Source organism: Cebus imitator, unplaced genomic scaffold, assembly GCF_001604975.1.
Source record: "Cebus imitator isolate Cc_AM_T3 unplaced genomic scaffold, Cebus_imitator-1.0 Scaffold38, whole genome shotgun sequence".
NCBI classification, from domain to species: Eukaryota; Metazoa; Chordata; class Mammalia; order Primates; family Cebidae; genus Cebus; species Cebus imitator.
In genome coordinates, this window is record NW_016107353.1 from 3,161,137 (window position 1) to 3,173,927 (window position 12,791).

Genomic DNA, 12,791 nt, shown 5'->3' on the forward strand with positions numbered 1-12,791 from the left:
AAATCAAGAAGGAAGGCAGATAAATAATAATACATTACAAAAGTTTGACGGTTTTGGCCTTTTCAGTGCACTTTTGTATCATCTCATTTCACCCTCTGGACACTTATAAGACAGCTGAGACAGATATTACCCTCTATGTTACAAAAGGCTACTTGTTGTTATTGCCTTATTTTATTTAAGGAAAGATCTGTGAGCCTATTAGCCTGCATCTTTCAAGAACAACTGCTTAGATTTTAAAGACGTGTGCGAGACAAAATGTAACTGTGAGAAAACACAGCCTTCATTAAATCGCAGGGATAGAGGGACTGAGCTGAAAGGGGTGATGAGGACAGTGGAGCCAGCCTGCGTAGAGTCAAATCCCAATTCTGTCATTTACCAGCTGGGTGACATCAAATCAGGTAAGTTACTAACTTCATTGTGTCTCCCCTTTGTTCATAATGGGGGATAAAAATGGCCTCTGCTTCAAAGAGCTATGTTATTCAATGGTCTCACTCTGTCGCCAGGCTCCAGGCTGGAGTGCAGTGGCACAATCTCGGCTCACTGCAACCTCCGCCTCCCGGGTTCAAGCAATTCTCCTGCCTCAGCCTCCCAAGTAGCTGGGACTACAGGGGTGCGACCACCACGCCCAGCTAATTTTTGTGTTTTTAGTCAAGACGGGGTTTCACCATGTTGGCCAGGATGGTCTCGATCTCTTGACCTTATGATCCATCCACCTCGGCCTCCCAAAGTGCCGGGATTACAGGCTTGAGCCACCGTGCCCAGCTATTCAATGAGTTATAATACACATAAAGTGTTTGGCACATAGTAGGCGTTATATAAATGTTTTTCATTATTCTACTTATGGGCCCTACCGCTGGAAAGTTTCCACATCCAGTATCTTCCTCAGGAGGCTTCATCTCATTTACACTTGCCCATGGGAGTCTGTAATTTCAGTCCTTTCCAGATTCTGGGAAAGCTGAATATCTTTGGGTGGGCGGTTATAAAGGCTCATGGAGTGCTCCCAGGCTGTGCCTCCAAAGGCTATGGCTCCACAGTTTCTGAATAGACCATCAGTTTCCAAACAAACATGTAATGCAAACATTTACCAACATCCAAACATTGCATTCACTGCATCACAAAAAACAAAGACCTTGAAAATTGACACATTTGTTTCAGTCAAAGCAAATAAATGATAGGCTTGGGTTATTAGGATGCACAAGCATTTTGTTTACATTTCCCAGAATTGCTTTCAACAAAAAAGCAGCCAGCAGGTGGAACTGCTTCCATTTAAACAGTTAGACTGTTGGGATGAAACAGGCATTTCTGAAATATTTTCTTGGTTAAACGGCTGGGGTTTAAAACAAGCTAGGTTGAGAAGGATTAAATCAGATGATTTCAATCAACATCTATGGGTTGAGCCCCATATTATGTGCAAACTATTCTGCTTGAAATTATTCTCTTGAAAATCCACCAACATAGTTATCATTCTATTGTGAGCATTATTCGTTGTATGAATTCCTGCACTCTGTGCTATCCTGAAATATTTGGTTTCATTCTTTGCAGCATACCATCTCCCTCCATTTTATCTGCGCAGTTCTGGGCATTAGCTTGTTTTTTTGTTTGTTTTTTATTCTCCCCGTGGCTGCAAAGATATTTTATTCTATTTCTTGAGGGAAGCAAGTTTTAATTGCCAATTGACTCGGTATTCAACATGATAAGGTATCTAAACCCTGAGAGCTTCCTCCTTTCATTAAAATGTAGATCCAATTTCTCTTCCCTTAATGCCACATGCTGTTATTAAACTGAAATAACGGAAATAGGAAAAGCCAGATGTCACTTCAGTCTCAGATTTGACGTGGGGCACAATTTCCTCTCCTCAAATTTAATCTTCAAGTTATTTACTAACCCCATTCTTTGGAAAAATGCACAATTTAAATGTAAATGCAATTTACATAGGGGAGAAGATAGATTTGCAGTTTCAATTGCCAATAACCATTTGTAAAAGGGGAAATCAACTAAAGCAAAGATCAGCAGCTGTCAGTCTAAAGGCTGCATCACTCACTATTCTCCGATAACTTTCTTCCTGAAGCCACCTGTCTCTGAGCCTCCGCTATGCAGGCAAAAGAGAGTGAAAAACTAAGGCATTTCCCCAGATAGTTCAAGCTGAATTTACTACTGACTGGAGGGAAAAGGAAGAAGTTTGGGTTTCAGTGAGCTGATCTGGTTGTCATCATTGTTGAAATCATTAGCTCACCAATTTCTTTCAAAAATTATTTATTGAGCATCTCCTATAGGACAGGAGTTGCGCTTGCCCTAAATCAAGGAAAGGTAGAGGAGAATACAAAGATGCAAAAGCTATATGGCCGGGCGTGGGGGCTCACGCCTGTAATCCCAGCACTTTGGGAGGCCGAGGAGGGCGGATCACGAGGTCAACAGATCGAGACCATCCTGGCCAACATGCTGAAGCCCAGTCTCTACTAAAAATACAAAAATTAGCAGGGTGTGGTGGTGCCTGCCTGTAATCCCAGCTACTTGGAAGGCTGAGGCAGGGGAATCACTTGAACTCGGGAGGCGGAGATCGAAGTGAGCCAAGATCATGCCACTACACTCCAGCCTGGGCAACAGAGTGAGACTCTGTATTAAANAAAAAAAAAAAAAAAAAAAAAAAAAAAAAAAAAAGCTATAGTCTCCCTTTCAAGGAGCTCACTGCTGTCTCTTTAAAGAGAAAAGGAAACAATAGCTACAAAAAAATAATAATAAAATAAGAAAAGTGTTAAAAGAACGCTGCAGGAGCCCAGAATCTGAACCGTAAAGGTCCAAAGGTATATTTAAGCTGAGAATTCCAGGATGACCAAGAGTTTGCCCTATAAACAATTACAGACATTCTAGGGTGTGGTGAGCAAGAAGAGAAGTGAGTCAGGTTGAGTAGGTGGATCCCTCCAATTTGTGAAGAATCTGGTAGGCCAAGCTAAGGGCTCTGCCTTCACCTCTGGGCACACGTAGAGGTTTATAAGTGGCCCACGGTATCATTATACCTAGTTTGATACCAAGTGGAGGATGAATTGGTAAGGAGCAGTCTGGAGGCTACAGGACTCCTCGGAGGTTATTACAACAGTCTAGAAAAGAGTCTGGGGGAGGACTAGGGAGGAAGACACACAATTCATGAATGATTTAGAAGGCAGAATAGCCCCAACAGGATGGCTGATTACGTGTTTCCTCTTTGCTTCACTTGCATAGGCACCATCTCAGTACAAATCTTTTGTCTCAGCCATGAGTCTGCTTACATAAGGAACCATATGGAGTTTGGTCTACACAGCACTGACACTTTCAAAATTATTCTGCACTTGTCTAGTCAACCCTTGATTATCCACACTACTTGAAGGCAGCAGCAATGCAGATAATCCATAACTCTCTTCCATTTGGCTTCGGAATTAATTACACCTTTTAGAGCAAATTTGCTTTCCTAATTAATCTTTCCTAGGCTAATATTAAAATTAACTAATATTCTCTGAGCCCACGCCAGCTGGGCAGGGGAAGGGGGATGTGGGGAGGGGGAGAACAGGGAGGCGGCTCAGGCTTAAGCTGAGCAGCAGCAGGAAGCCAACGCCACATTAAAATTCACCACGGATCATCCACAGAGCTCATGAGCTGGGTCTAGCCCATTGAGAGGTGGCTGTATAATTAAAGACTCAAATCCCTTCGGAGCTCAGTTACTGAGCACCTACTATGCACCAGGCACCCTGCTAGGGCTGGAGATGAGGAAAGGAGTAGAACGCAGTGGACTCCGCTCTCAAGGAGCTGCCGGCGTAAAGGGGAAAATGCAGGAGTGAACAGAGCCTTCACTCAAATGCAGTGAAGGTTCTGGCAGAAGCATCTTCCCTTCAAAAGCATGAGGCATGAACAAGGTTGATGGAGGAAAAACAAAACAGTAAATGTGTAAAACGAAGAGGAAAATGCTGCCTAATTGCCATTCTATAAACACAACAGCAAATATGATTTTAATAAAATGAGTGCATATAATTTCTTCTTTCAATAATCTGAATTAGTAAATTCTTTTAATATGGAGTAAAATATGATCTTTCCCAGCAATTTTTGAAACTATGATACTCCAGTTCCAAGGTTTCCTTGGTGGTGCCTGGAGCTGCCACGGAGGGGTGGGGGACACGGGGCAGCCCCATTCCAGGGGAGCCAGATCAACTCCACCCTCACTTGCTTTACACACTGGACTCCTATGAAGAGTACACTTAAAGGAACACTACCTGCTATCCAAAGTTAGGAAGCTATCCATCTACCCTGTTTTCTGAGCTGCTGCTTAAAACCTAAATGGTCCTAGTCTCCGGTCCTGTCATGAAGGCAAACCAGTCCTTTGATGCTGGTAAATCATGAGCTTAGGGGTTCCCTTCCTGGTGTCCTGTGAGTCCTGCATACGGAGATTTATGATACATAAACCACATGCAAGAAATTTTGGACAACCCACGGGGACAGAAAAACATAAGATGCAGTTCTTCAAAGGGATTACGTTCTAGATGGAGAAACAAACCAGAAACACACATGGGCAAAGATAAGAAGTCAAAGTTCATAGTTAAATACCAATACAATAGTAGCCATAAATGCTCAAGAAGGTCAGAAACAGAAAAATCTCCCCTGGTTGGGGGTAGTTTTGTTCAGGGAAAGCTTCCTGGAGGAAGTGGAACTCCGAGTGGGACCTAAAAAACAGGTAGGTCTGGATTGGCAGGAAGCGGAAGGATGGGCATTATAGGCAAAGGCATATCATGAACAAGGTTTATGGGTAGAAGTGAGGATGAGACCAGGTTGGCTTCAGCAAAGGATTCGCTTTAGCTAAGCGGATGGATTTGGTTGAACTAGCTTGCAGAAAACTCCAGGATTTCCCCGAGGGTGTTTAGGCTCCCAGGTCCCTTCAGTTCCAGGATCCTTCCGGTCTGGGGCCCTCTGTAGCTGACAATGGGTTGCCACCCTGGAGGCCTCTGAAAGAGGGTGTTCAAGGCTGTCGGAAAGAGTAATCTAGCAGGGCAGGGCAGGACAGGGGAAAGAAGGCAGGGAGAAAGACCAAGTGGGTTCCTCATCCCAGTCGCTGTGTGAAAGGATAATGAACAGTAGCGGAGGAGATGGTGGGAAGCTTTAGATTATCAGAGTCACCAACCGGGAGCTCAGGAAACCCCAGGGGACCTTAAGAGGCAATTTCAGAGTGGTTAGGAAAACAGGCTCCCGGGTCAGACTGCCTCTGGTTGTATCCTGGATTTTTGTATCTCTGCCTCCATTTGTGTCACTTACTAGCTGGGCCCTGGCTTTCACATCTATGAAATGGAAATGTAGCCATAACAGTACATTCCTCCCAGAATTTTTAAGGACTGAGTTAACATATCTTAAGAGCTAAAAGCACTGTTTTCTATAAATGCTTACAGTAAGTGCTCACAAGCGTGAGCTGTGCGGAAGGCCCCAGTACGACGCCATGGCTCTGGGGTCCTGTACTGGGATTCTTGTTGAAGAGGGGACACCACTCATGATTGGGGCATCTCCCCATCTCATTTGAGATCATAGCTTACCCCTTTACCTGGGAACTCAGGAAAACTGAAAGTAGTTTCACGTAATAAAGGCCACTCAGGAGCTGCTTTTTCTCAAAGGAACATTTGAGAGAGAGAGAGAGAGAGAGCGCACACACTCAAGGGAATGGGTTTCCACCGCAGTACACATGGTAAGGAGCAACATCATGAAATAGGAGACCATACAAACCAAGATGGCAAAGACATTATGGGACATCCATTCCTGGCCTTAAAAGCCAGGAGTGCTGAATTCCCATGGCTTAAAGGAGACTCTGTACCAGCAGGGATCTGAAGGCAGCCACAGAAAGATAATAAAAGTGGAAGCAAAAGAAGCCACGAAAAGTAGCAGCAGGAAATGGAGAAGGAGAGAGGCTGAGAGGGAAACCCTCTTGGCGGATGCATGGACTGTGCCTGCAGGAGGATCTCCAATTTGACCTGGCCTTCTAGCAGCCATGCAGAAAACTCTAGTCAATTCCATACTCGTGAAATAGAACTAAAACAACTGTTTCAGGGCATTTAATGGTTCCTGGCACTAAGGAGAAGTGTGGATGTTTCCTGAGGATCCCGTGTGGAAGACAGCTGGGTGACAGACAGCCAAGGGCCTCAGAACCAGGAGAAGGAGTTCTTAGGCTTTATCCTAAGGACAGTGGGAGACACTGAAGGTTTGATAGTGGTTTTTTGTTTCCATAATTTTAAAACATTTTCAAACAGAAGTCAACTACAAGCAAGTAAAGTAAAAGCGTAATACCCCTCGCCCTGCTTCGACAGTTGTCAATTTTGTCAATCCTGTTACCAAAAAGTGTTGAGCAGGGGGGTGATGCCAGGACAGTTATCTTTGAAAAAGAGCCCTCAAGGTGCTGTGGAGAGGATGAGAGGAAGGGTGTAGGACTGGGTACATGGGTATCGTGAGGTTGCAGCAAACCATTATTCCTTCATTCATTCAACAAATATCTCCTGAATCCTACCACGCACCTTGCACTGTTCTTGGTGCTGTGAACTCAAGGTTAAATAAACAAATGAGGTTCCTGCCCTCCTAGAGCTTATGCCCTGGGGCAGAAAAGCAGACAAACAAGCAAATGGAGTACACAAGCACCTTTCAGAATGTGATAACCAGGCAGATGGATGTGACAGGGAAGAGCTTGGGAGGAAGGGGCTCTGATTTAGACTGGATGGTCAGGGAGGACCATTCGAGTGTTCCTGGAACGGCAAGAAAGTCAGGGAGGCTGGTGGATGACAGAGGGTGGTAGAATGGAGAGCAAGGTGAGAAAAGATGGTGGCTTGGACCAAGGTAGTAATTAGGTGAGGACAAAGAGAAACGGATTCGAGGGAGATTTAGGAGGGACAGCCAATAGGATTTGAGGATTTGATGACTGACCAGAGGTGGGGTGGAGAGTGTCAGGAATGAGTCAGATTTCTGGCTTGAAAATCTTGGTAGGCAGGGGTGCCCTTCCCTGAGACAGGGAAGAGAGGTCATGGGAAAAGTCCAGATTGCCACATGGCTCCCTCACAGCCTTTCGAAGTGAGGGCCTGGCAATGGGAAGCCACTTCCACCGCCAGCCCCAGTCAAGTAACCAGTATCCATGCAGCTTCTGGATCAGACAGTTGCCTCGGACAATTCCAAGTGATCAGCACCACCATCCCTTACCCTCCACAGGTGGCTCCAATCCACCTGCAGCCCCAGTGACCTAGAGAGTACGGAAGGACACTTCTGTCCAGTTTAATTTGCTTGGGCAGCAGAGGAGATGAAGTAAATGCTACAACTATTTTAACACAGCCTTGTGGGGAGGGTGGGTATGTTGAACTGAACCCCGGGAATATGATATCCACGTTGGTGGCGTGTTTCAAAGACTGATCGTATCATGATGGTAGGGGTCCTCTGAAGCCCTGTCAATGTCTCAGGACATTTTGTGCCTCGGCTCATTTCAATGCCCCATTGTGTCAGGCAGATATGAGGGCTGAGATTTAAAAGGATCAGGATTTTGCTGGGAGGCAATATGCAGGTCTGAGCTAGAGGGAAATCTCGAATTAGAACATCCATTATGCCCTCACACTGTGACTTTTGCATGGTGGACAGATTTATTAGAAAAAGGATAAAAGGTGGCCTGTGGAGATAGCTGGGGTGGGGGGGGGAAGAGACCCCCAAATGCAATCTAAACCGGAGATCACAGTGGCTAGCGAAAGTCTCTGTTTCTGGAAATGACTCCTCTACTCTCCTTAGCATGCTTTTTAGCTATTATCTGTCCTTGCTGCACCTTGCCCGAGAAGGGCATTTTTCTCGGCTGTCTATTTTGATGTTGGGGGATTGGGGGGGAACAGGGACAGGCATTTGGGGTCATTGTCTGGGAATGAATCCTGGACAGCAGGAGGCTGCTGCTCTCACTCCTCATCCCCATCATCTGTCACCCAGCGAGGGCAGCCGGCAGCCAGGCATCGGACTGCCTAATGAAGGCAGGGAGGTGGTTCCGGCTGTGCACAGGTGCCGCTGCCCCATTAACAGAGGTGACATTCCGAAACACTACTCATTACAGAGCAGACATTGGACAGGGCTGGGACACATATTAATGGCAGCTGGGCCAGCCAGCGTCTGTCTCAAATCCCACTGCCCCTGAGAGAGAAATCGAGAGAGCAAGAAAGCAGCATCCTGAGTGTCAAACCAGCAGGCTCCTCACTTTGCAGAGAAAAATGAATTCTTGCCACATAGAAGGCCGAGTCATTCTCTCTGCTGCTTGCATACCAAAGGGTCCTCAGCTTTAGGCCCGCCCAAGCTCTGACCAGCTCCCATAGAAGCCCCCAGCTACCTCCTTCTTACAAAGGGCTGTGCTGCAGATGGCTGGGCAGGAGGGGCATCCTCAAATCAGACCTGGATCTGGATGGCGCCCATGAAGTCTTATTTTAGAGACGGGCATGGACCCCAGTTGTAACTAGGAGGTATAGAGGGAAGCTATGGAGAACTTCCAGGCGGAGGGTTGCCAGGGACGGGGTGGGACAGTGGGGTAGGGGTGGAAACCAAAGTCATCCAGAGGAGGTAAGAACAGGATAGCTCTCCCTCCTGGAACGGGATGCGTGGTTCCCCTGAGACAGGAGAAAGCCGCCCATCACCGTGGAGAACCAGGAACGGCAGACCACGTGGACGCCAACAGTTTACGCAGCTCCCCAGCTAGGTGCAAAGTGGCCAGAGGAAGAGCCGGTCTTCCACGCGCACACCCCCGCGCCCACACAGCCCCAGCAGCTTCCCATTCGGCCGGTGGACCCCAACCAGCCGGCGAGGCGCACTGCGCACGCGCACTCAGGCCGCCGCGCCCGCCGCCCTCCCTCCGCAGCGGGGCGCCCCCGCCCCCGCGCCGCTCAGTTTTAAACCCTCAGCAGACGGAACTCGACTTAAAAATAACTATTTTGACAGTTCGGATGTAAATATGTGAGTGACGCGTGGGGCTGTTTTTCCTTCACACTTCCCCTCACCCCTCGCTTCCTACCCCAGCCCGACTCTGCTGAGGCTGAGATGATGGGAGAGCGCCGCCTGCAGGATGCTCCCCAAACTGCAGCAGGAGGAAGAGACTTAGAGAGCCCAGCCAGCTTGGGGGCGGGGCGGGGGACCCCAGCTCACTTTCACCGCACACATGACACGCCTTTTGGGGATAAGCATATTCACACACGATTCTTGTCTACTGCCTTAAAAAAGGAGACGTTAGCCAGCACACAGCTGAGCTAATGTAACCACTCCTGACTCCTCCACAGCCTGTGCGTATTGACTGATGTCTACCTCATACCTGACCCTGTGCTACATGCAGTGGAACACGCGACACGTGCAACATGCACACTTGCGATTCCTAATTTTTGCAACGAACCTTCCAGTTAATTCATATTGAAAACCTGCTTTGTGCCAGGCCTGGAGCTAGGTGAGCACTTGAGCACAGGCTATCTGACTTGACCCTTGCAAAAACTTGTGGGTATTATTATCTGCATTTTACATATGGAAAACAGAAGTCTAAGGAGATTGAGTGACTTCTCTAGGCTGCCACAGATAGTAAAGAGAACAAGTCTTGTGCTCTTACCTCCATAGTCAATTGAGTGGAAGGGTGGTGGAGGCAGAGTTTTACCCACTCTATAAGTAGGGGAAACGGAGGCCCAGACAGACAAAGCTGAGTGTCTGTCTGGTCACCAATACGCATTTCATTTGGGGCAGAGACAGGACAACAACACAGAAGCTTAGGACTGTCAGCCTGCACATCCCTTCCCAATCTTCTGGCCCCAGGCAACGTGGTGGGACAGAACAGACACCATGTAATGTCTTTGAGATTCCCACTGTCTGTTTGGAAGAAGGGTAGGGAAAAGGTAGCAGAAGAAGAGTTAGAGAAAGGAAGAGGAAGGGAAAATGAGGGAGGAGGGCTGGAGAGTGGACAAGCATAGTCCGTGTAGACATGCATGGCCTGGCCCAGTACTGCAGTGAGATGGGGAATTTCCTCCCTTCTGTGCTCCTGTTCTCCCACTGGGTGGTGCCTCTCCCTCCTTGTCCGGGTGCACACTACTCTCATGCTTTTTCCCCTCATCCGAACAAAACCTGCTCTAAGAGGGAATCTGAGGTAATCACTGATGTTGTGGGACAAGTGCTTGGTAACTGCCAAGTGTTTGCTTCCATTCTGGATTACAAACCCCAAGGGATCAAAACCTGAAGTCAAAGAGAGGAAGCACTCATGAAATTTCAGATGTCAGACTTCTGGAGAGGAGAGGAATTTGGGAACAGTATGGCCCATTTGTGACAGAAGAGCCTTCTGATCATCTCCACTGGAAAGGTCATTGCTAGCTCTGTCCATGTGTACATACAGCCATGGGCAGAAGTCTGTAGACATTGGTAAAGAAAAGAGAAGGGGCCGGGTACAGTGGCTCACGCCTGTAATCTCAGCAATTTGGGAGGCCGAGGTGAACAGATCACCTAAGGCGGGGAGTTTGAGACCAGCCTGACCAACATGGAGAAACCCCGTCTCTACTAAAAATACAAAAAATTAGCCAGGCGCCTGTAACCCAGCTACTTGGGAAGCTGAGGCAGGAGAATTGCTTGATCCCGGGAGGCGGAGGTTGTGGCGAGCCAAGATCGAGCCATTGCACTCCAGCCTGGGCAACAAGAACAAAATTCCGTCTCAAAAACAAAAAAAAAAAAAAAAAAAAGAAGAGAGAAGGACCCCTGGAATCTGTGCCCTGGACATGCTTTCCATCCTTCAAGGCTCAGATCAAATTCCACCTTGACCAGGCACAGTGGCTTTTGCCTGTAATCCCAGCACTTTGGGAGGACAAGGTGGGAGGATCACTTGAGCCCAGGAGTTCAAGACCAACCTGGGCAACATGGTGAAACCCCGCCTCTACAAAAAAAACCACAAGGAACTAGCTGGCTTGGTGATATATGCTTGTAGTCCCAGCTACTCAGGAGGCTGAGGTGAGAAGATCGCTTGAGCCTGGGAGGTTGAGGCGGCAGTGAGCCATGATTGCACCACTGCACTTCAGCCTGGGGAACAGAGCAAGACCCTGTCTCAAAAAAATAAATAAAAGTAAAACAACTCCACCTCTTCTGTGATGCCTTCCCTGATTCTTCCCCACTCTACAGCTGTGTTCTCTCAGGCCTCTGAAGGCCAGAGCACTTTACTTATACTCTACCTGAGGCATTTTTGAGCATTGCCACATTTTTTTTTTTTTTTTTGAGATGGAGTTTCCCTATTGTTGCCCAGGTTGGAGTGCAATGGCACGATCTTGGCTCACTGCAACCTCCATCTCCCAGGTTTAAGTGATTCTCCCGCCTTAGCCTCCCGAGTAGCTGGGATTACAGGCATGTGCCACCATGCCCGGCTAATTTTGTAATTTTTAATAGAGACAGAGTTTCTCTATGTTGGTCAGGCTGGTCTTGAACTCCCGACCTCAGGTGATCCGCCAGCCTTGGCCTTCCAAGTTGCTGGGATTACAGGCGTGAGCCACCGTGCCTGGCCACCACATTGTTTTTAAAATTATTATTAAATTGTGAGTTTCTCCAAGGCTGGAGCAATGTCTGGCTTCCCTGCATTTCTCCTGCAGCCCCTCCCACAGGGCTTGGCATAGGGCCAGGACTCAATATTGATTGAATAGATTCAGTAAACAGCAGTGCACGGCATACATTTCCCCATGCAAGAGGGTAAAGGCTGGGGTGCAGACAGCAGAGGGGCTGGGGCAGGCATCTTGGCTGACTCCTGGAGATGGAAAGGCTTGGGGTAGTATCTGCCCCAGGCCATTCAACAAACACTTAGTGAGTGCCTTGTGCTAGATGTCATGGTGGCTGAGACTGCAGAAGAGGCAGCCAGCTCTCTCAGGAGCAGCCAATCCACCGCTCTAAATAACGGCTGCCTGTGTGATAACTTGAGTCTCCTCCTGCCCCAGATCACTTCTTGCCTTACAGGAGGCTGGCTTTGGGGTTGGACTTGATGGCTCGATCTCTCTACCCTCTCTCAGGGCTTTCTGCTTCAGAGATTGTTGGAATCTCTGTTCCCCCAATCCAAGTGGAGTTATGACATAATAGTTCTTTTTTAAACAGCTTTATGGATGTATAATCACATACACAATATAATTCTTGTTCTTAATGTTATGCCATCTTATAGCATCTTTCTTTCTAAGTCTGAAAATTCCCATGTGTTCTGTGAATATAGTCTTCAGTTCTGAGAAGTCCAACTAAAGTTTCTAATCTTCCTTCCTTTTTTTTTTTTTTCTTTTAACACAGGGTCTCACTCTGTTGGCCAGGCTGGAATGCAGTGGTGTGATCTCTTCCCAAGCTCAGGGGATCCTCCCCGCTCAGCCTCCCAGGTAGCTGGGACTACAGGTGAATGCTACCATGCCTAGCTAATTTTATTTTATGCTTTGAATGGAGTTTTGCTCTTATTGCCCAGGCTAAGGTGCAAGGGTGTGATCTTGGCTCACCCCAACCTCCGCCTCCCGGGTTCAAGCGATTCTTCTGTGTCAGCCTCCTGAGTAGCTGGGATTACAGGCATGTGCCACCACACCTGGCTAATTTTGTATTTTTAGTAGAGATGGGGTTTCTCTGTGTTAGTTAGGCTGGTCTTGAACTCCTGACCTCAGATCATCTGCCCTCCTCAGCCTCCCAAAGTGCTGGGATTACAGGCATGAGCCACCACGCCCAACCTCTAAAAAAGATATATATACATATATATGTATATATATTTTTATGTGTATATGTATATATTTTTATGTATATATATGTGTGTGTATATATATATATAT

General features: G+C 47.3%; 1 protein-coding gene across 1 annotated transcript in view; it reads right to left on the minus strand.

The window, feature by feature from the left end:
- Positions 1–12,791, minus strand: part of LEMD1 (LEM domain containing 1) — a 72,413-nt gene that overhangs the window by 36,731 nt on the left and 22,891 nt on the right. The gene's annotated exons all lie outside the window — the stretch shown is intronic.